The sequence below is a fragment of the Ostrea edulis genome, chromosome 9, assembly GCF_947568905.1.
Source record: "Ostrea edulis chromosome 9, xbOstEdul1.1, whole genome shotgun sequence".
NCBI lineage: Eukaryota > Metazoa > Mollusca > Bivalvia > Ostreida > Ostreidae > Ostrea > Ostrea edulis.
Window position 1 is genome coordinate 14,911,865 of NC_079172.1, and position 25,157 is coordinate 14,937,021.

The following is a 25,157-nucleotide window of genomic DNA, read 5'->3' on the forward strand; positions in this document are numbered from 1 at the left end:
CATCTTTACTTTTGCACATGCAATTTTACAAAGATTATTCAATAAAGGGTAAAAAAAAAAAAAAAACACTTAAAATACTTGTTTTTGATCCACTGTAGATATTAGGAAAATATTAGATTCCTGGGTCAGAGAAATCTAGACATCATTAAATGATAATGAAGTATTGTATAAAAAAAAAAATTTAAAAAAAATAAAAATTCAAGACTCTGCAATATGTTTGCAACTAGGAGAAATGGTCACAAGCTATTTACACCCGCATCCCTCTTGGATCGAACCACTATAACTTTTAGGATAACAATAAATCCTCTCCCAACAATGTTCACATCTGCAAATGGCAATGAAGCATTGTACAAAGTTTCAAGTTTATCAGATAATCCATACAGGAGGAGAAGCATTTTAATGCACAATTTAAGACTTTGTGACAGACAGACTTACAGATATGGACAGAAAATACAAAAACCATATAATTATATGAAATGATTTTGCATGTAAAAAGTACATGAAGTGCACAATTATGATTTAAATGTAATTATCATTTTTATTAGGAATTTAGATGTCTCCTCTTTTTGCAAACAATTACACATCTATATATGAAGATGACATATATAGTGAGCATATAAAACACTCCTACCAAAAATGTAAACAAATATGTGCAATGCAAGTTTGAAAAATATGTATGTCTTAAAAAGTGATTGACTAGATATCAGGAAGCAAGCAAGCTCACTCCATGTTACTGTGCTACAACTAACTGAAATTCACTACATTATCCAAAATCCACCCAAAAAGAACCAAAACCTACCAACACTAAATACCAATATATATCCATGTGAGGTCAAGGTTTCAGGAGTGAAACAATGTGTTTTTTAAACTTTAAAATCATTATGTTTTACTTTTGTAGGATATTCATAATGTTGAAATTGATTTAAAGCAATCAATTTTCAATTGGAGATACAAGGTACATGTATGCACATAAATGTACCACCCTGAATCTCATATCATACCTTATTATAGCTGGCAAAATTATGAAATGAAATTTAATGTCACCACAGAATTTATAATTTCCGTTTCTTTCTCTCAATTCACATGGAGACCTCCTTTTTTAGAGTCTTATTTTCTTTTACTTGAATGTTCTAAATTGAAATCTAAGGAATAATAATCTTGGAAGAAAAATCTACATGAAAATATTTTCTACTTTGAGAAACAAAATGACAAACATAACTGTTTTAAATGTAAGTAAGAAATAGAAAAATAATTCAATTTAATGCACTTACATATGTAATTGAAAGAAAATTCCTTTGAGTACATGATTTTAGAATGAAAATAAGATTGATTAATATTCAATAAAGTATTTCAATTTCTTCAAAACTTCGATCTTCAGATGATTTTCCATCCATTGACACCCCAAATGTATGATCACACACATTTAGCAGGAACATATGTTCCTCAAATCTCCTTCACATAACACTTGACTACTTTTGAAATGCAATTTAAGTCTTTTTAGAAATTAACAAAGATGAGTGTACAGATTCATACCCTAGCTGTTGATGATTGCTAAAACTGATCACTACTCAAAACTCTGAAACAAATCTTTATGGATTTTTTTGTATTTCACACACACACGCACACATACACGTACATGCATACACACATCAAAAATATCAACAAGACACTGACCTTAACTAAATACCTGAGTTATTTAGTTAAAAGTATTACTAACCTCAATATGAATGAAATCTATATAATACAGTAACTTTTCTTGCTCTAGGCATGCATTTATATGCTAAATTCTAATATTCAGTAGAAGTATAATACATGTATAAGGTGTAATTCATTCCCCCAAAAGCGTCTATACTGATGAAACATTTTACAATTATAAACTTGATATACACTTTTAACACTATTTGGATCTGACCTTGAATCAGAACCCTGGAGTTGCAAGTGTCACAATTTTTGTACATCTTTCTGTTTTTCTTGACAATGCATCCATCATTTATAATATTCTAGTGTCAACAAAATTAAAGAAGGATTCTTTTAAATCATAAAGACATGTAATTACTATGACCATTTTTGGTTCCATCTATTTTAAAGCTAGTATCAAAACCTTTAGATTCTAACATGTATATATAAACTGTGTTTTTAATTATCAAATACCAAAAAAAAACCACCCAAAAAACCAACCAACTTTTAGCCATTAGTGTTTTATTTTGATAATTTAATTTACAGATACATGTATAAGTTGTCATAATGTCATTTAATTCTATTTTATTGTTGCATTCCTCTTCTTGCCCTTGTAAAGCACAATCTCATTAAAATAAGATCTTTGATCCGCTCCGTTATTGTTATAAATAAGATCTTTGATCCTCTCCATAACAATAACGGAGCGGATCAAAGATCTTATTGAAACGACATAACAATAACGGAGCGGATCAAAGATCTTATTTTAATCAGATTGTGTAAAGCACCTTAGAGTAATAAACTGTTTTATATAAGGCTGCATGTATATAAATTTTATTATTATTATCACTGATAGAGGTCATGAAATTTACAATTACCTGTTCCTTCTTTACCTAAAAGTATCAATAGCATTAAGGAAGATGTTATCTAAATTTAAATGTTTTACACATAAACACTATATATCAAGTTTGGTTCCTCCTGGAGTCAGAATTTCTACCCTAGGAATCATGATATTTTCAAGCTTGATGTTTTGTTTACTGTCACAACAGAAGCTGACCACTAGCAATAGGTCACATGAGAGAATCAATTGACCTAAAAATCTATTAATTAACATGATTGAAATGTTTTAATCTTTATATCCATGATAAGATATTCTTTATATATTTTATATTGAATTCAATTGGTACTTTGACCTCTTTATTTTCAAAATAATTGGAATTATGTCTATATACACACATGTGAGAGTTGGCCTCCATGTGTCCAATGAAGAAATTATGAATAATGGAATGACAAATTAATGATTGTCTAATGCTTACAGGGATGGATCCAGGAATTTTTGAGAGAGGGGAATTTTACCATTAATTTTGGTTATCAAGGGAGGGGGGTCCACCCTCAAAATGTGTTATTTTTACTTTATTTTAGCAAAATTTCCTGAACCAGCACCCCCTCTGGATCCACCACTAGGTTATCATTTACTCCTTCATTCTTGATTACAAACCTAAGGACAATAAATTGTAATTTCACATTTTTTTTTAATTTGACAATATTTCATTATCACACAACAGCAAAATTATGAAAGCATATACATGTACGTACAATAATAGCAAATTGATTGTTCTGACATATCATTTGATATACATATATATTCATAAGAAAATTTGAACTATCATGCATATTATAGATTATCAGTCATCAAGTTTTTTGTTGTGTTTTTTTTTTTTCAAAGTAATTTCACATTTTGAATCTTGCTTATTAATTGATATGTTGATATGGAATCAAATGACATGCATGCACGCAGAAGCTATGTGAAAAATGTCAGATCTTGTGTAGCAATTTGTAAACCCAATGATTACAAAGCCTATTAGTATTCTATATCAGTAAAAGAAAATCCTATTTTAATTCATATTTTGCAATAGATATGATAAAAGGAATAAGCATTTAATAATAATTATCAAAATCTATAGTATAAAATTGAAAAACAATCTCATAAAAATATAACATATATTTTACACATGCATTTTTGTAAACTTTACAAAAGGAACAGATTTCCCCCCTGAATTTATATAAAAATCAGTATTATGTCCTGTGACATTTTGTTATTATGCTTTAATAAACTTCTAATATTGACTTTGTCCTTGCATGGTCATTTTGTCCATTTTTTTTTTATATCTGTACCCAGGTTTTGTCTGGTGAATTTTACCCCAACTAATCCCTTTGTGTATAATACACATGGGATGTTCTTTACAGCTCAGCAAGCCCCTGACTTTGTTTCTCATTGTTCCTTATCTACAATTACTGGGTGAATGACTTTGTGAGGTTGTAATTTGCCATCTAATACTTTTATAAGCATTTCATATCATGATCAACATATCATGCTATTTCAGTCAATATTATAAATAATTCATTTGATACATAATATGTAATATTGTAGGCTTATATGGTGATATTTGGAAAATAATGGCAAAGCAATTCTCAGCATGAACATTGAAAATTATGTTGCAATATACATCACCCAATACAAAGACAAAGGATACATTTTAATTTTTACGTTTAAATTCATATGAAATATTGTGAAATTCATAATCATGTGAATGCAATAGCTGCAGAACTGTAGCTCTCTGAGAAAATATTAATTGGTACAGATCTGTCCCAATATTTTCTCAGAGAGCTACAATTTTGCAGTTAGTGAATGTGGTTAACTTATACTACCATTAAGATATGTAATCTCTTTCTATTATTTGTTTAATTTGTACCTTTTTCATATTGTACAACAAAGTATAATTTAATGCACATTAATCCTCGGATTATAATAATTTTTTTAAATTATTTTTTTTAGGCTTAATTTTTTTTAATTTATTTGTACAAATAGAAATTAAGTGCATCATAATATATACTTTTAAAGGTAAGATGTACAATTGATATATAATCACTCATACCAACCATTCATACTCCACTCAAACATTTCAAAACTATGGATTATAAATTTTGATTAGTGCAAAATTTGTTAATTTCTATAAGGTCATCTCAAATCTTTTAAAATCATTTTAGTGACTTTTTGGGGGAAAACACCTGAAACACTTTTAAAGCCAATTTAAATGGTCCAGGTCAAGCATATTTTGCTTTTAGGCCAAATCTTTGGAAGATCATTTGTGCACTTTGACAATTATTTCTAAATATTCGGGCTAGTATAATGAAGAAGTATGGATGTTTCAATTCTCATTAACATTTAATACCAAAACCATATCTCCTTTGCTTGACCAAAAAAGCCCCCCCCCCCCTCCACACACACACAGTGAGGTCTAGATCCGCCACTGTTTAATCTGTGATTTTGGGGCAAAGTTGGATCAATTTCATTTTATAAACAAGTCCAGTGGTACGATGGATTTTTCATTTTCAAGACAAATTAATAGAAATATAAATTGTTAGCCAGTAAAAAGAAGTAATGATTTAAATCAGATACTTGGAACAGTGTTGATGTTAACAGGGACCTATATACTAGTTAGTATATAGGTCCCTGATGTTAACTTATGAAATTCTTATATTGTATACAAGATATTATCCAACTAACAGATAGACTTTTGCAATCATATCTTATGCATTATGAACTGTAGCTAAACAATATCACTATTAAAATCTTATGTCCATTTCCATGTAGTTGGGAATCAATTAAGCTTTCCTGGTTCCGATTTTGATTTAATTTTTATTTTGTGAATATAAATCAATATTTGTCTAATCACAGGAACCGGTAATTTTGTTTGTAATGATAATAATGAGAGTCTATACGATACCACCCCCCCCCCACCCCCGTGTTTTTATTAGGAGGTGGTATTGAATACACCCGTAAATACAGGGCCGTAAATTACATGGAGGCGGAGGAGGCAGCTGCCTCCTCCAACTTTTGAGCCAAAAAAAATTAAAATTTAAAGTTCATTAGAATTTATGTTGTTTCCAATAACTAAGAACATGATACCTCCCTTAAAAAGCATTCCAAATCTTTCTTTTAGAATGAGTTAGTCAAGTAACATCTTAGAAGGCCCTAGAATCAAGGATTTTGCACGAAACGTGTTCAGTGTGCACAAAATGTGCTCAGCGTCTGGGGGCCTCGTCGGCCCCCAGACCCCCGCCTAATTTCCTGCCTCCTCCAAATTGAAGGTTAATTTACGGCCCTGAAATATCATTACAGACAAAATGGTAATATATTTACAAGTGCACTTTACGTATTGTTCTCCACGGGCAAGGGCACAGGCACCGGAAGTATGGATACATGTATTTAGAGATTGGCCTTCTACTGGTATATAATAAAATGAATTTTATTATACCGGTAGAAGGCCAATCTCTATACCGGTAGAAGGACAATCTCTAAAGCTTACAAAAAAAAAACGTGAAACGATTACATGAATCGAAGAGGGATGAAATAGACTACGAATTCATACACTTCAGAGAAATTATTCCCATAAAAAAAAATATGAAAAAAAGTTGAGGGGGGGGGTAGTAATATCCATATTTAAGGTGCCTGTGGGCAAGGGCGCATCCAGGAATTGTTTAAAGGATGAGCGGATTGCGACCCAAGTTTGTGCCTATTCCGCCCCGGCCCCAAAGATGGGTGAATATCGCAAACTGGTAAAATGACCAGTTTTGTTTAAAACTATGGAAGTAAAGTGGAGTGACTACAACCCTCTCGATCCGCCACTGATGAACAAGAACTACATTACGGGGATTAGGAAGCACAGGGTTCATTTAGAATAATTGTAATCTTTAAGGAAATCTTCGTGGAGCACATTATCGCAAATAGTTGCTGAAATTGAACCTTACCATAATTCCGCCGGCGAGGATTGCAGCTATTTTCACTTTCACATCGCAGGAGGTGCGTTTGATGAGCTATCAACTTATACAGACAGTATCTCCTCATATCTACATGTACAGGGGCGGATCCAGGAATTGTGGTTACGGGGCGCCACTTTATGAGGCAGTGGGTCCATGGCGAAGCCCTGGTTGGGGCCCAGGGGGCGAAGCCCCCGGAAACTCCTGGGTTTTACAAATTTTATGGGGCTTGAAATATTTCTCCTATTTAGTCATTTGTACTACATGTATTTTCTATCAATTTAATAAGGTGAAATTAATAAAATGACCCAAATTTTAAGGTTTTTTTGGGGGGAAATATTAAGTTCTCCCAATAAAGTAATTAAAAAAAATTAAAAGATTTTGTCATTTATTTCTCCGCCTACGCCCCCTCTAAATCCGCCACTGATGTATATTGCAATAATCTACCAGAATATACTGACACCTTATAGGTGATACTTCATTAGTACAAATGGACACCACCACCACCACCATCCCTCCAAAGGGAGGGGGTGAGACTAACAACGAAAGGGGTAAAACACATTCCGTAAATTATAATATACATGTAACAGGCTGTCTTTGCATTTAGTCCGAGTGTTTTCAGTTATCTTTTTAAAAATTCTATATATTGATTGCAACACAAACATCCTATTATAATTACATGGCGATGATAAAGTCTCAGTAAGTTTCCACAAAGCTGAAAATTGGTATACACCATATTGTACAAACTGATACAGAACTAAAATATTGCGGAAACTTATCAAAACTTTGCGGTAGACTATCAGTATAGCAATGTGCATACTAAAACAGAACAGTTTCTGCAAACCGAAATTTGCGCAAACTTGATCAGCTTTCAGCAAATTGTCGTTGCGGAAACTACTTGAAAACAACGTAGATATATCAAGTTTCAGCAGGACACACCAAGTTTTTGCAGGGAGAAAGCTATCAAGATGAAAAATGAGTGCGGAAACTTGACGAAAACCACTTGTACACCTAAGTCTATGTAGTGAAATTTGTATTTTTCATCCATTTGTAAATTCCATGTTTTTAATGAAAAGAACTTATAATAATTGACATTAGTAAATACTATGTAATATTGCAGGTAAATTTTGTAGGGTATATAAGCGAGTGGGGGGGGGGGGGGATTCAGACCAGTTTTTAGTGTTAGGAATTGCATGCTTTAGTCCCAGTTTGTGTTACTCTGAAGTGAAGTCCCAATTGGTTATTAAAATGCACGTACATAGATCTATACATTTCCATACACCTATATTCAGTGCAACCCCCCCCCCCCCCCTAAAATTTTCAAATTTAAGGTAAATCGCGGTATCTTGTTTAGAAAAATGTACTAAACGATAAAAGAAGCAATAATTTCTTCCACTCCCGGAGAAATAAATGACAAAATCTTTTGATTTCTTGCATTACTTTATTGGGAGAACTTAATTTTGTTCTAAAACCCATAAAATTTGAGTCATTTTATTAATTTCACAAATGACTAAATAGAAGACATATTTCAAGCCCTGTAAAATCCCGGAGCTTCCAGGGGCTTCGCCCCGCTGAACTCCACCAGCGCTTTGCTCTGGATCCACTGTGGGCCTCAAGGCGGCCCCCAGACCCCCTGCCTCATAATGTGGCGCCCCCTCCCTGTAACCGCATTTCCTGGACCCACCCCTAATATTACGAAGTTCATACAGCCAGAATCATCGAAGCTTAGACTGGGTATTTTGAATTGAAGATTTCCATTTGTAAAGCATAAGATTCTCCCCCGCATAGACTTTCCCTCCGGAAAAACGGGCCCGGGATAGACATTCCCCCCGGAAAGATGGGCCTGGAATAGAATTTCCCCTTACGAAGAATTAACCCGGGTCCAACCCAACCCCCCTTGGAAAAACCGTCCCAATATAGAAATTCCCCCTAAATGACAGTACACCCCCATTCTTACATTTTAGCTATGTATCTGTTTCCATTTCTATTACTAGAATTCTCTTGCTTATTTAGACCCAGTAATTCTTCTGATTATTTTTGTGTGTGTGTATCGTGAACAATCACCATCTTATGATTTTTTATAAAAAGGAAATTGCTCAAATCGTGCGATCGTGCGATCTCCACACCCCTTAATTCCGCAAGTGAGACTGTTAGTTAACTCTATGGTAAAATTTAGAAGATATAAAACAGAAAGAATTTTGATACAAGTAAAAAGTTTCATATATTTTTAGAAAATTATCTAGATGTGCATTATTTAGGATTAAGCTCAATAAAAATCCGAAGTATGTAACATTTGATAAGGGTAATTTTCGCATGGGGCGCCTCTATGCCGGCTTGATTAGATCGCGTCGTATACGTACATTTAATGACAGAGTGAAATTTCAGTGTTTTTATTGAAGAAAATATGTGGTTGTCATAGACAAAAAACTCCGCACTTTTATCGTGTCCAGAGTTAAATGTCGCACTTTTAAAGGTATTTTGTTGATTAGGAATATGCATTGATTGATCACTATTTTACGATCAAGTGTTGCATCTATATATTTTGGAAAATGAACTATACGTGATGGCTGGTCGAGGGGTTGGGGAAAGGGTGGGTGCTTTGATCAGTCCGCTACTAAAGTTTTCCTAGTAATGAAGACAGTATTAGTTCTTCATTGTAAAATCTATTTCCAATATCAACCGTAACTATTTCAACTCCAGTAAAGCTTCCACCAAAAATTACAACAAACAACAAATCATCAATACATAAATGTTCGAGATTATGTCTCTAGGTAGTGTCAAAAATAACAACGAAATCTTTCTTTGGAAGCGGAAGACCATAATGATAACAGAGATAACAATGAGGTCTTCAGTTGGAAGCGGAGGACCTGAATTACAGTAATCAAAAAACCCATATATACTAGACTAGATAGGTTAGGGTCAATGACTTATGATCTCGTATCTGACGAAGCGTAACGTGTAGAATTTAATAGGGTAGTTTGTTAATTGGGAATACAAAATGACTGACTAGTGGGACCACTATTTTTTTTAATTTTATTATTATTATTTAAGTAGTGTCAAGAACAACGGAATCTTCCGTTGGAAACGGAAGACCTTAATGATATCTTATTCAGGTTTCCATTTGGAAGCAGAAGACCTTAATTACAAGACTTGTTCGGTTAGGGTCAATCTGTTATGTTGTCGTGTCTGACGAAGCGTAACGACTAGGATTTAAAAGGATAGTTTGTTAATTGAGAATACACAATGACTGACCAGTTGGGCCACTCTATTTTTTTTTTTATATCCGTGTGATTATTTCCTGTACATATAGTATTGAAATTGTACATTGTATAGAATATCAGGGACTAAGTAGAGTGATTGATCAGTATTTTCCGTTCAAGTGCCATTTCTATCTGGTCAAAACGAGCCTTTTGTCAATTTTGGACAATAAATCCTGCAGGAGGAGGGGTGGCTTCTGCTCCTCCGCCGCTAAAGTTTTTTTTTTTTAAATTTCAAAATATTCAAAAATAAACACGATTATCTATTCTAAATATTTAAATTATTCAAAATGTTAACGTTGTCTATTTCATCTTCCAATATAGTTAGGAAGCTAAGTGAATAACGCTGAATATTACCGCAGATATCCATTGACTTCATTTACCTAATTATTATAGATCAACACAATTATATTTATACATTTACTTAAAAAAGTGGCGGATCCAGGGGGTTAAATTGCAATATGAATACTTTACTTTTGAAGAAGAAGAAAATAGAAAACCCAAACAAATAGAAACTCCAAATAAACAATGAAACATACTAGTAAAGATCACAGGAATTTATCACGTACAAAATCAGTATCTAGGTAGTATTAGTGGGTTAGTGTCTGACGAAGCGTAACGGTTAGGACTCAATGGTGAAGTTCGTTAATTGGAATTACACAATGACTGACCAGTGCTTTACGTTCAAGGGTAAAAATGGGCCACTTGTCAATTCTAGAAATTGAATTGTGCGAGGGAGAGGGGGATGTTCGCTCTCAGTCATCCACCACTAAAGTTAATAAACATCATATGATGAATTCCTTAACATGTATATATGTAAAGTATTCAAAATGTTAACATTATATCTACTTGTATTTTAACTTCCAATAATGTTACAATGATAGATGAGTACCGCTGTTATAGGCATCACCAAAATTATCTAGCTAGTGGCGGATCCAGAGGGGTAAGAAGTAGGCATAAAATCGTGATAACAGTACTTTGCTTTTGGAATAATGATAAATAAACCCTGACAAGACAACCCTGATATATATATAAATGTCCGTGATCATAGAAATGTATCACATAAAAAATCGATGACTAAGTGGAATAACAATTAATTGTCAATGATAACAGGTTTTCATTGCGAAGCAGACCTTAATTACAATAAACAAGTACATCCATACATACAAGACTAGTTCGGATATGTTGTCATGTCTGACGAACCGTAACGAGTAGGATTTAAAAGGGTAGTTTGTTAATTGGGAATACACAATGACTGACCAGTGTCCCCACTACATTTTTTTTTTATTTCCGAACTAAACATCGTGTGACTGTTTATACCATACAGATATGAAATATTCAAATTGTACATTGTAGAATACCAGGGACTAAGTAGAGTTACAATGGGAGTAGTTTTTTTAATTGGAAGTACACAATGACTGACCAATATTTTCCGTTTGAAAGTGCCATTTCTATCTGGTCAAAACGAGCCTTTTGTCAATTTTGGACCATAAATCCTGCAGGAAGAGGGATGGCTTCCGCTCCTCCGCCTCTAAAGTTGTTTTTCTAATTTCAAAATATTAAAAAATAATCCTCGTATGATTATGTATCCTAGATATTTAAAGTATTCGAAATGTTAACGTTGTTTATTTCAACTTTCAATATAGTTAGGAAGCTAATATTAAAAGTGAATAACGCTAAATATTACCGCAGATATCCATTGACTTCATTTACCTAATTAGTAGATCAACACAATACGTCTACCTAATAACTGGCGGTTCCAGGGGGTTAAACTGCAATATCAATACTTTGCTCTTGAAGAAGAAGAAGAAGAAGGGGGAAAAACAAAACAAATAAAAACTCCAAATAAGCAATGAAACATACGAGTAAAGATCATAGGAATCTATCACCTACAAAATCAACTCACGACTAAGTAGTGTCAATGGCAACATAACGGTCTGTATTCAATGATGAAGTTTGTTTATTAGAAATACACAATGACTGACCAGTGTTTTACGTTCAAGGGTAATGTCTATCTGGTCAAAATGGGCCGCTTGTCAATATTAGAAATTGAATTGTGCGAAGTAGGGGTGGGGTGTCGTTCTCGGTTATCCACCACTAAAGTTAATAAACATCATAACATCATATGATGAAGGCATGCCTTCATCATATGATATATATATATATATAGTATTCAAAATGTTTACATTATATCTACATTTATTTTAACTTTCAATAAGTTAGAATGATAGGTGAGTACATGTACGTACCGCTGTTATAGGCATCACCAGAATTAATTTAGCTAGTGGAGGATCCAGGGGGGTATTATAAGAAGTAGGTATAAAATCGTTGTAATGGTACATGTACTTTGCTTTTTGAACACTGATAAATAAATCAGATAATCCTGATATATAAATGTCCGAAATCATAGAAATGTATCACAATACAAAATCGTTGACTAAGTAGTGTCAATGGATTGATTTAAGGTTTCATGTCCAACGAAGCGTAACGATTATGATTTACGAGGGTAGATTGTTAATTAATTGGGAGTACACAATGACTGAAAAGTGCTTTACATTCAATAGTCGTGTATATCTGGTCATTAAGTGGCTGGGGAAATAATTAGTATTATGCGTGAGGGATGGGAATGGGACGGGGGATCCGCCCATTCGCCACTGAAGTTATAATTTGAAAAATAAACATCGTATAGTTAAATTCTTTTGCGTATACAAGGTATTCAAAATATTAACGTCATCTATTTTATCATCCAATGAAATTAAAATGATAAGTGAAGACTGTTGTAACCACACAACTTGTGTAACTAATTAGTGGCGGATCTCGGGGTTAATACATTTGTAAGTAGACCTAAAAATTTGCGATAACATTGCTTTGCTTTATAAGTAAAAAAGTCTACAATATTCATAAAACATTGATACACAAATGTCGAAAATCATAGAAGTTTATCACTATAAAATCGCTCGAGATGTTTAGAACATTTAGAGCCGAACTTCCCTAGAGTCGAGACGTCTGTTAACCGTTTATTCTGACACGCCTGTCAAAGTCTTTTCGACGCTTAAGGTAATGGTAGCAATCGGAGAAAGTACTTTGACTTGAGAATGAATACGATTGTAGAAGGGAGGGAAAGATGGACCGAAGCATGCATTTTGTAAAACGATTCTTGTGTTGTTAAATAATCGAGAATCTTATTTGAGATGTCTGATTCGGTTCACTAAACAACTTAGCATCACCTAGCAGAGTTCATCTTTCACCGTAAGCACTTAACACTAATTTTAGAATATGTAAACACTAAACAAGTTGTAAGTTAGGCCTATTCCGTAATTCAACAACATATCACAGGAACTGGTAATTTAATATGTAGTAATAATACTGCTAACCTTTATAAAACCACAAGGATGGTGGGTGACGATAATTTTAAGAACTATTTTGAAACGAAGTATCAGCCCTTGTAGCCCCCCCCCCCCCCCCCCCCCCCCCCCCCCCCCCCCCCCCCCCCCCCCCCCCCCAATAGCAGCTGATTAGGGGATGGTACGGTATATGGTATACCCACACTATTATTAATACACTGACAAATTACCGGTTCCTGTGAACATATTTTAACACCTGACGACATATGAAGGGTTGTGAATAGTGAATGTGAGCAACTGCATGTGAATGCACGGGCAATGGAAGTTGATGTAAATAGATACATGTAGTATGTGCATGTATATATATTTATACATGCACATACTATATATTTACATTAACTTACAGTGCCCGTGTGTGAATGAGTATTTCATAGTGTTCTTGTCTGCTTGTTGCAATAATATAGTCCCGTCCAATTTTATATGGAGATTTTTGTGCAAGGTTATATGTATACAATTAAAATTGCATGGGGAAAAGTTTAGTAATGCAGAGCTCTAATATCCTTTATTATCTCTCATGTTTTTTAGACATTTATTCACAAACACATAGGCCGACACATAAGAGTTTATAATTACTATATATATTTAAAAATTAATGTCATGCCTTGGCTTTTAAGTATATTTTAAGAATCATGACAAACAACACTTTTTAAGATACAATTTTCTGTTTTATTGTTATATTCATGGAATAAAAATCCCATCCTGTGCTTTATTTGGGATATCTATTCCCATTCATGCTCAAATAGGATATTTACTGCCATTTCATGTTCATTATGGGACATTTCCTCCTATGGGACATTGTATCCCATAATAAGTTTAAATATGGGAGTTAAAATCCTATGGGAGAAATTATATTTTTTCTCCCACAGGATTTTTGGTGGGAGTGAAAATCCCCCAAGTGGGATTAAAAATCCCTCCAAAATCCCATGGGATTTTTTGATTTCAGGTGAAATATCTTAAAAACTACAATAGTTACAAGTGTAAATGTTGGTGCATGTCTTGTGAACATAAAATCCCATCTTTTTTTGTAAAGGGTTTATTTGTATCCTTAATAAAAGGGTTGGCGAAACTCCGGACTTTTGTCGTGTCCAGAGTTAAATGTCGCACTGTTATATGACTGTAATAATGGAGGTATTGTGGTAAAGGACTCCAATGAGTTTTAGCTCACTTAAGCTGACAGCTCAAGTGAGCTTTCCTGATCGCCTGTTGTTCGTGTGTCTGTGAACTTTTTACATTTTCGACTTCTTCCCCAGAACCACTTTGCCAATTTCAACCAAACTTGGCAAAAAGCATCCTTGGGTGCAGGGCTCTCAAGTTTGTTAATTAAAAATGAAGGTCCATGCCTCTTTCAAAGAGGAGAAAATCACAAAATGCGAAATAAAGTTGGGTCATTTAAAAATATTCTTCGCAAGAGTCACTGGGCCAGAAGAGCTGAAATTTACTTGAAAGCTTCCTGAGATAGAACAGATTCAAGCTTGTTAAAATCATGACCCCTGGTGGTAGGATGAGACCACAATAGGGGATCAAAGTTTTATATACAAATATATATGGAAATTTTTTATAAATCTTCTTCTCAAGAACCACTGAGCCAGAAAAGTTGAGATTTACACGAAAGCTTCCTAACATATAGCAGATTCAATTTGTTAAAAGCATGGGTCCCGGAGGTAGTATGGGACCACAACAGGGGATCAAAAGTTTTACATACAAATGTATAGGGAAAATCTTTAAAGTTCTTCTCAAAAACCAATGGGGCTTGGAAAGTACAGATTTACATGTAAGCTTTCTGACTTAGTGCAGATTCAAGTTTGTAAAAAGCATGGCCCCGGGGATAGGATGGGGCCACAATAGTGGATCAAAGTTTTACATATAAATATGTAGGGAAACTCTTTAAAAATCTTCTTCTCAAGAACCACTGGGCTAGGAAAGTACAAATTTACATGAAATCTTCCTGATATAGTGCAGATTCAAGTTTGTTAAAATCATAGCCCTCGGGAGTAGGGTAGGACACAAGAGGGTATCAAAGATTTGCATACAAATAAATAGGGAAAATCATTAAAAATCTTATGAAGTATCACTGGTCCAGAAAAGTTTACATTTTCATGAATTCTTCCTGACATAGTGCAGATTCACGTTTGTTAAAATTATGCCCCCCGGCGGTAGGATGGGGCCACAAAAGGGGATCAAATTTTTAAGAAATACTAATATATAGGGAGAATCTTAAAAAAAATTCTTCTCTTCTCAAGAACCATTGGGCCAAAGAAATTTACATTTACAAGAAAGCTTCCTGACATTGTGCAGATTCAAGTTTGTAAAAATCATGGTCTTCGGGGGTAGGTTGGAGCCACAATAGGGTTCAAAGTTATATGTGTGAATATATAGGGAAAATCTTTAAATATGGACCAAGATGACTAAGGTCAGTGATGTGGCCCATGAGCCTCTTGTTTTTAATCATTTATTGTCATATATAGACTGTTATTTAAAGTAATAAGCAGCAGTAATTTAGTGGTAGTATATCCTCAGTCTAATTAATATAAGATCTTATCTAACCGTTACACTGGGGAGGGATCTGACAGCACTGCGTTTTAAGGTCATGCTATTTCACCTTTCACACTTGACCAATCAAATGACGGCTTTCGCTAGCATAAAAGCCGGAACATACTTGGTATTTATTATGTACATGTCAATGATTACCGAGAAGCACGGGAGAATAATCGAAGAAGATGGCGCCGGCGGCCAAGAGCGATGTAACAACGACACAGAAAATATATTTTAACGATAATGGATATTGGATGTATATTATCTAAGATGTTCCTTTGCTCCTCCTTTGACGTTGATATTTGTAATTCGTTTAAACGCCATTATCTGTGAACTTACAATCCGAATACGCTTCAGTAAAACGATTCCTGACTGGTCCTCGATTCTTTGTCAAGCTAATATTATTGGTCGAGTATTTGTTGAATTATTCATGAGACTGGGGTCAAGACCATGACCTCAAATGCAATGCTGCAGTATAATGGTTAGAGAAGAAAAATATATCTGTAAATAATTAAACCAAAGGCATCTATATATGCAATGTTTTGTAAAACAATTTCATTAAAACAAATGCATAAGTATCAGAATAACTTGAAACAGAGGTGGGATCAGGTGCATAAGAGGAGTAAACATTTCCTGTTGACCGGTCACATCCGCCGTGAACCCTATATCTTGATCGGGTAAACGGAGTAATCCGTAGTCAATTTCATTGTATAAAGAATGACCTAATAATAGGAAACACGTGAGACAGCATTTAACCTAATGATAGGTTGTTTTATCAAACTAAATCGTTATAACGACCGTAGAATTTGCAAAATGCTGACTTTAAACGAGACTGTTGACACGCTTGTACATGTAACATCAACTTGTTTGTCAATAGCATGTCTCTATTTAAAACCTAGCCTGGAGGTTCCAAAGCATACTCGAAAAATCTTGAGTATATACTCCATTTGAGTATGCGAATGATTTTATAAAACTTTTGTAGCCTTCACTTTTGAGAATCGGTGTGATTTAGAGCACGAAGTTCGAGTATACAAACGTGCTTAAAAGGTTTTATAGCCTTCAGGCCAGATCATACGCAGAACAAGCTCTTGCGTATCGAATTAGTTGAGAGACATAAACACCATATTCAGGTGATAATGGAATGTTGCTAGTTTGCTACATGAATATGGAAAGTCGACGATTGAGAAACTGAAATTATCCAATTTGTCATAAAGTTGAGTTGTTAGTTTACCGTTAGCATCTATGTTAGTAAAAAAAAAAAATTTAAATAAGAAGCAGATGTGGAAGATTCTGCAGAGTCTTTAATCAAACCTTCATCTAACAAATTAATCATCAGTAAATGTTATTTCAATAAATTTTTACACACCCAGACCTTCAAACACATTAACTCCCATTCTTCCCTCAAAAAGACTAACTTTATTCCAAACTTTCCTTTGCAACCAACTACACATCGATGACTTTAGGTTCCCTCATCCCTGAGCTGTGTTGATTCCTACAATAAATCAACACAGAAAATTTTGTTTTCTGATGTGGGGACATTCTTTTTGTATTTAATTTCACTGTACTGCCACGTAGTGTCTGGAATACATAGCATTTTATCAGCTCTGGATCCTTAGGCTACGAGACTTAGTAAACGTTCCTTGTATAGAGAATATACATCTCTACAGCGAGACTATAGAACTGATTGTTGGGATGCCATCAAAATTGCTAGAGTCGGAACAATGGATACTGTTACAATTCTAATTAATAATTGCTATAGTGTTGTCATCAGTATGTAAATGTCAGTGCTCGTGATCACTGGATCACGTGACCACTCACCTATTTGTATGTAGGAATGTTATGGTCATGTCATTGTTTATTAATTTTTGTACATAAGCTTCACTTAATTAGCTTCTCCATCCGGCTAATGGTAATTAAATAGTACCTAATTCTCCATTATGATTAACAAGTATATATTTATCCATGTACCTTAAAAATCATAAAGTCTATAGATTTTTGTAAACACAATTCTACGCAAAATGTCTACATAGATACGGTCTGAACAGGGTTTCGTTAATGTACACTACTGGAGAATACTAACAAAAGGCTTATGGGCCACAAAGCTCACATGAGTCACCTCTGTCCTGTTCTTCATTTTACCCTCTTTAATTCAATTACTTTTGACCCCTTATTATGACCCCAACATAGGCCTTTAAGGTTATGATTTTACGAAACTTTAACCACACATCGCGGTATGCTTCAATATCAACATGACTAACATGGCCTTGCTGTTTTGGAGAAGAGGATTTACAAAAATGCACGATATTCATGTTTTATGTAAAATTTGATCCTCGATTTTAGTCCCAACTTAACCCCAGTCTCCATGGGAAAAAAAAGAAAGTGTGAAGTAATATATAAGGAAAAACATTGTCTTGCATACAATAATCATTTAATCACCAAAAATACACATTCATGTGCCTGCTTTGAGGTTAAAAAATGTTTGAAATAATTCAATACTGGTGTTATTACTAAAATATATCATATAGAGCAATATTCATTGAATTCAATAATTGGTGACAAAATGACAGCTGATGCCCCCTCAAAGATGTTTCCAATATATCCTTATGTGAAACTTTGATCCCCTGTTGTAGCCCCATCCTACCCCCGGGGCTATAGTTGATCCCTGTTGTAGCCCCATCCTACCCTCGGGGCTATACTTTGATCAAATTTGAATTCTCACTCATTAAGGATGTTTTTACAAAAGTTTCTTTTCTGGTGTATTGATTCTGAAGAAGAGTTTTTTTTTTTAAAGTAACATAATATTTTCACCCTTTCTGAATTATCTGGCCTTTTGAAAAGGGCGTGATCATATCTTTGAAGAATTTAAAATCCCGTTTACCTATTTATTTGGTAAGTTTGGTTAAAGGTTCTGAAGAAGTCGAGTTTATGAACATGGACGCCAGACAGAAAGTGATCAGAAAAGTTACTTCAGCTCAAGTGAGTTGATAAAACTAAAGTTATGTTTAGGTACTTGGAGTATTCATTTGATGAATGAAATTGTGTTTTTACTAGGATATGGAATGTGTATGGGGTGATGCATTTTAAAAGTTTTTGGTACACCGTGAAACTTCTCAATATCGACCATCTGTCCAACAGAAGAATAGGGTCACTATAGCGGAGTAGCCGGTTTACTGAAAAATGACAACTACTGGTGGGTTATGTCCCCTTTTCCAAAGTGTTCTCTATCATTCTATTGGTTGATTGTATATTGTTTAACGTCCCTCTCGTTAATATTTCACTCATATGAAGACGTCACCATTGCCGGTGAAGGGCTGCAAAATTTAGGCCTACATGTATGATCGTCGCTTATGGCCATTGAGCACGGAGGGATCTTTATCGTGCCACACCTGCTGTGACATGGGGCCTCGGTTTTTGCGGTCTCATCCGAAGGACCGCCCCATTTAGTCGCCTCTTACGACAAGCAAGGGGTACTGAGGACCTATTCTAACCCTGATCCCCGGGGGTGGGGTACTGAGGACCTATTCTAACTTGGATTTCCGGGGATGGGGTACTGAGGACCTATTCTAACTCGGATTCCCGGGGGTGGGGTACTGAGGACCTATTCTAACCCGGATCCCCGGATGTGTGGTACTGAGGACATATTCTAACCCGGATCTCCGGGGGGGGGGGGGGGCTCTGAGAACCTATTCTAACCCGGATCCCCACGGGAAGATGTTCTCATGGTGAGTATTGACTATTTAAAAACTCCCACCCAAAAGAAAAGAAACACACCACACAGCTTATAATGAATCCCAGCACAATGCATAACAAATTCTTTGAGATGTACATGCAAGTTCAAGTGAAATGATTTCATTGCATTTGTAAGTTAATTTGCAAAAGAATATCGGTCCACTCTCCGTAACGTAAAAGCGCATGCACACAATTAGATACTGTACAATGGTTCTGTTCGCGTTCAGACATGTACTACATTTTATAGAAATTGTTGCAATGTAATACAATGATATAATTATGTTTATGCTCCCCCCATTTACTGTACCTATTATATGTATAGACGTAACTCCAATGAGCTGTAGATAATGAACCTGGTGTCATGTTGAAATGCTGGCGCAGTACTTACATGGGATTATAGTAATGTGCTAACCGCAATAGGTAAGGCTCTTACAACAGCCATGGTTTCTTTGATAAACTGTATATAGTTTCTGCATGTATGAAGCAGTTAAGAAAAATATGTATATCAAATTTCTAATATTGATTTTCACGTTGATTTACATGAAAATGTAAATACTGAACGCGGAAACACATCGTTACGGATACGATAGAAAAAATAACAACTGGTCGTAGACAATCATTTCATTGGGGGTGGGGTATTTGGCTAATGGTCTGACCACAATAGCGTCACTTTTGAAAAAAAAATTCTCGAGGCAAGGTCCGTGATATCTTTTCGAGCACAGATTTTGCTGAACCCTTTTCATTACTCTCTCCTACCAATTTGGGCACTAGAGGTTATCCAGAATATATGTCTTCTGTTTTATGCTGAGTGAACCATTATTTTTCATATCAACAGGGGATGCTTACTCCTCCTAGGTACCTGATCCCACCTCTGGTATATCCAGGGGTCCGTGTTTGCCCAACTCTCTATTTTGTATTGCTTATAGGAGTTATGAGATTGATCGCTGTTCGTTATCTTCACCTTTCATCAAGCTGTGAACAATTAATCTTAATGATTGATTGTATTTGGGCTTATTATTGCCATTTCAGCCATTTGACAGCAGTTAAACATAAAATATGATCGTTTTGAAGTTACGAAAATCGGGTATACATAGCTGCAATAATGTAGCCCTATCCAATTTTTTTTTATTCTGACGTTTTCGGGATAGGGCTACAATTCCATAGGATCTCCGTAATGGTGCAAAATAATTTTATGAATAATCGATAATAAACTCTGTGTATTAGTCCCAAATGTTGTTTACACCAAAAGGAGTACCAACTTTGTGCTCGGGCATGTCTAATAAAGGTGTTTTTCATTAAATATAATGTACAGCATGCAAAATTCTTCGTCTGCTCCGCCATGCTTGTTATCGCGAGATCTCGTAGGTGGATCTAATACTTCTCATTACCAGCTCGTTAGAGTTATCGCGCTTTGATGACTCTTGTGCGTCATTGGTAAGAAAATGCACAAGTCTCGCGAGAAAGTGCGAGATTACTGGGACATAAACAAAACGTTCATAGCACCCCCCCCCCCTTTTTTTAAGAGTTAAAATATATGTTGTACTTTTAAATAAAATAACCATTGGTCAAACTGCATTTTTTAAATATTCTAACACTATTTTATTAAAGATGTTACATGTTTTTTAAACTCCACCACACCTATTTTAAAAAATCCAAACAACAATGTTTTCTGTCCTAAGTCCATCAATATTTTGTAATTTTCAAAATAGCTTCGATGCAGTTTGGAAACGCATTAGTTGTGTTAATTAGTGTTATAAACGTCTAACAAAAAATGCAGTTTGGAATATATATAACTTGTTCTAAAATATGGGAATTGAAGGGGGGGGGGGGGTGTACGTGTATGATTACAAAGTCCATGCCATATGAACCTGTCCTAATTGTATGATAAAATAGAATGTCTTCATAGTCTGACAGAATAACTTTAAAAACATATTAATCCCATTAATTACAAGAAAAGTTCTTGTGTTGGATGTGCATATATAGGTTTTTCCCTTCACAGTTCTTCTTGCGATTGATGCTTTATATCGGTCAGATTTGGCAAATTTAGTAGCTTCTCTCCCTCACATAGTTAAATAAGTCCGTCAGTTTTCTTGTAAGAATATTCAATTCCTAAATTTGACTTTAGAATTTTAATCAGTGTTGTGGTTTGCAGTCGGTTATAATATGTATTCGATACCATAATGTATATTACGTATGCCTAAGTAATGTGTTTACATTATGTTGTCCCGGTAGCACGACTTTACGCGCCTTTAATTTGAAGAGTTCCACTAATGGAAATGATAAGTATGAAAGGCCTAAACATTGACAATCAGCGCGAAAATGTAGTTACTCGAGCCACTTCGACAAAGAAAGGAAAATCGTATTGTTGCAGAAAGAATTTACACTCTGCTGTTCGGTTTTTAACTTGATATTAAATTCAAACCTTTTCAATACCGACGAAATAGCTTTCGCCTCCATACTTGTCCATTGATGTAAATACTACCTTATATGGCATATGCAAATGACTTGACAACCGGAAGTTGAAACTTCAGTACATCAAACATGGCGCACAAATATGAATCGAGAAATTGGAATTTATCGAAATTGTTGAAAACGGTAGAATAGAGCCTCACAAATCTAAAGTTGCAGGTTGTAAATTTATATATTGACTAAGAAACATAGAATATCATTTTATTTACGTAAAGAAAGTCAGGAAATGTTTAGAATGAGCGCAAATGTTGCGGGAGTGAATCACTCCCGCATTTGCACCATTACGGAGATCCGAAGGAGTTGTAGCCCTCTCCCTAAAAAAAAAAAAAAAAAAAAAAAAAATCAGAGAGGGCTACATTATTGCAGCTAGGTATACAGTGTAACGTTCTGTAGTTTTAGATTTCCGTTGATAGCTTTGTATATTAATTAGTTACATGTAATTAAAACTCATCAAAGTGATTTTATTAACGTACCTTCCTTTATCCGCGTTGTCTGATTTCGTACATGTATACATTTTTTTTTGTATGGCTTTATATATAGCAAACACATTGCAATGAATTGTAAGCATTACATACCAGTGTTGTTTTATGATAACTTTGAATTTTCAAGAAGATTTTCCAAACCATTAGAGGTTCATGTAATCTATCATCTAATTAGTGAAATACCTTCTGAATCATTGATGAAGGGCCTTGAAGTATGCGTCTAGGGCTTGATTCATTTAATATCAATAGAAGATAGACGGTGGAGTCACAGTGTTGCTTGATACCTGTTTTCACGTTGGTATCACATGCTTAGCTAGGAGAGCTTTTGTCTGTAATTAAACTAATTACGTCTATAAAAAACGTTCTAAGTTTTAACCCATTCTGTAAATCCTTAGCCAATCAAGATTTTATCTCATTCTGTAGAACATTTAGGTAACACCGATTGTCTATTGAGTGAATGTAAGTTAATCGGACGCTATAATTTAATTGATGCTATATGCCAATTACGATTGAGAATTAAATAGATTTCTTTTGTGGATAGGCACAGTTTATATGTCACATAACTTATTAACGTGTTCTTCATTTAAATCTAAGAATGATTTGCCAAATTAAGGTGGCTAAACATGGTTGTAAATGACAAGTAGATACCCATGAAACCTAACTAAAGACACACACGATGATCAGTCGATCCGTCGTATATTTGATCGATAACCTATTTCGAATCTTAGTGTGAGATGTATGTGTATTCTTGTATGGTTTTGTTTTTCGGGAGTCGTACCATCTTCACAGGTCAAGGGTTATTGATTCATAACTTCTCACTAACCCTTGACATCAGTGACTATCAAAAAGTTGGGCTCGTTCTGATTCTTTCCACAAAAGAGTGGGAACCAATGAGGATGCGGTTCTATTTATAACAGCGCGAAGCGAGAGATTCAAATAAAAACACGTGTATTAATACCTACAGTTATGGTTATTTCAATCGTATAAGCAATATTGTCTTAAGCAAAAAGGTTTCCAAACTTGATCTACTATCAATAAACGTAATTAGTGATGTAAATATTACAATTGTGCGTGTTTATCAGTACAGCAGTATGAGATCGCGTCATTTGTGTCCATATACATGTACACCATAACAAGATCTTTGATTTTATTGGATGTTTTATTTATAGTGGATTGCGTAATGGTCTAATGAGCCCAACTTTTATATAGCGACTGATGTCAAGGGTTAGTGCGAGTTAACGAATCAATAACCCTTGACTTGTAAAGATGGAGTCGTACAAATGTAACATGAAACAGTCCTGGGATTCTTCGTTATTACATCAAATATGAATGATTGATTGATTGAAAATTGCTTAATGTCCAGCTCAAGAATCGTTCACTCACACTGAGACGTCACCACTGCCGGTGAAGGGCTGCAAAATTTAGGTCTATGCTCGGCGCTAGTGTCCATTGAGCAGGGAGGGATCTTTATCGTGTCACACCACTTACTGTGACACGGTACATCGGTTTTTTAACGGTCTCATCTGAAGGGCCCTGAGTGAGCATGGTAGAATGGATATTATATGATTGTACTAATACTTTCAAATAACTGCTCTCTCTATCAAGAAAATCTTTAAAAATTAGCATATGATTTTATGTACACTGGGTTACGTTGCACAATGTACACTTTCCTTTCCGCCATTATGACATCTTTCGTTGTTTTTGGTATATATAGCTTTTTAGGTGTTGTCGATGAATCGGTAAAATTTATGGTCACTGGGGAGATGCTAAATGTAATAGTATCTCCCCAGTGGTCATCTCAAAAGCCTATAGAAGGTAGAAGCTGACTATTCAGAACGACTTATGGGGGTGATCGGTGGGGAATTAACATATGTTGGTTAGATTGTTGGTTCTGTATAAAAACAATTTCATTCTAGAAGTGGGTATGTAAATAAGATCTATACAAGCTATCCCACTTCGGGTGACTGTGGTACTTTAATCGTACAGGGTTTTGCAGGTATTTTAAAGCGCCGGAATATCAATCCGTCTCGAAAATGAAAGCAGAAAGAATGTACAAGTATGATTGATTGAGTTATACGGGTGACGTGTACTACATGTATAAGCGTATACTGTTTCGTTTTGAAAATGTATGTGTTTAAGATCTTTCTATCTCAAGAATTACGAAGTTTTTATACTGAAGACCTGGCGAGTTGTACATGCATAAAAATCAAAGCATATTTAATCACTAAAACATATATGAGATTAATATTAAACATACATGTTTTTATTTATCGCAGATTTTCTCCGTTTTTAGAGCCAGTGCTCGCTTTCTAACCGAGAGAGCTACAGCTCGGTCCCGGCTGTAAATTGACCTTCAAATCTACCCTATGTTTACTACCTATGATAGACGCAACATCGATTCGAATCGCGCCCTATATATATATATATATAATCCAAATAGAAAGAGCTGATATCACACAGTCAAATAAATTCAATAAAAAAGCAGGAAAATATACAGTTCCAAAATAAATTAAAACACTAGCGCTTTCTGGATTTTAACATCCTCAGGTGAATACAAATATTTGTATTCACCTGAGGATGGATGTTAAATATATATATATATGTGTGTGTGTGTGTGTGTGTGTGTGTGTGTGTGTGTTTATATGACTTTGAGTGAAAAGAGGAATATTCCACTGTAGGTGTATCGTTTATTAGACGACTGTCATTTAATCTTTTTCATCTATTGTGTCATATATGCTTGCTTGAACATATTTTATTGATGACAGAAATTATCTGTAATGTCTGAAATC

The 25,157-nt window shown here is 34.8% G+C and overlaps 1 protein-coding gene across 9 annotated transcripts in view; it reads left to right on the forward strand.

The window, feature by feature from the left end:
* The window catches only part of LOC125658411 (5-hydroxytryptamine receptor 1-like), a 141,670-nt gene that overhangs the window by 52,285 nt on the left and 64,228 nt on the right, over positions 1-25,157 (forward strand). Inside the window, exon 1 of one of the 9 annotated variants that reach the window (XM_048889666.2) lies at positions 19,741-19,837. The exons of the other annotated variants lie outside the window; for them this stretch is intronic. The gene's annotated coding sequence lies outside the window, so the exon portion shown is untranslated. Of the gene's footprint in view, positions 1-19,740; positions 19,838-25,157 lie in introns of those variants that run through there. 9 annotated transcript variants of the gene reach the window in all.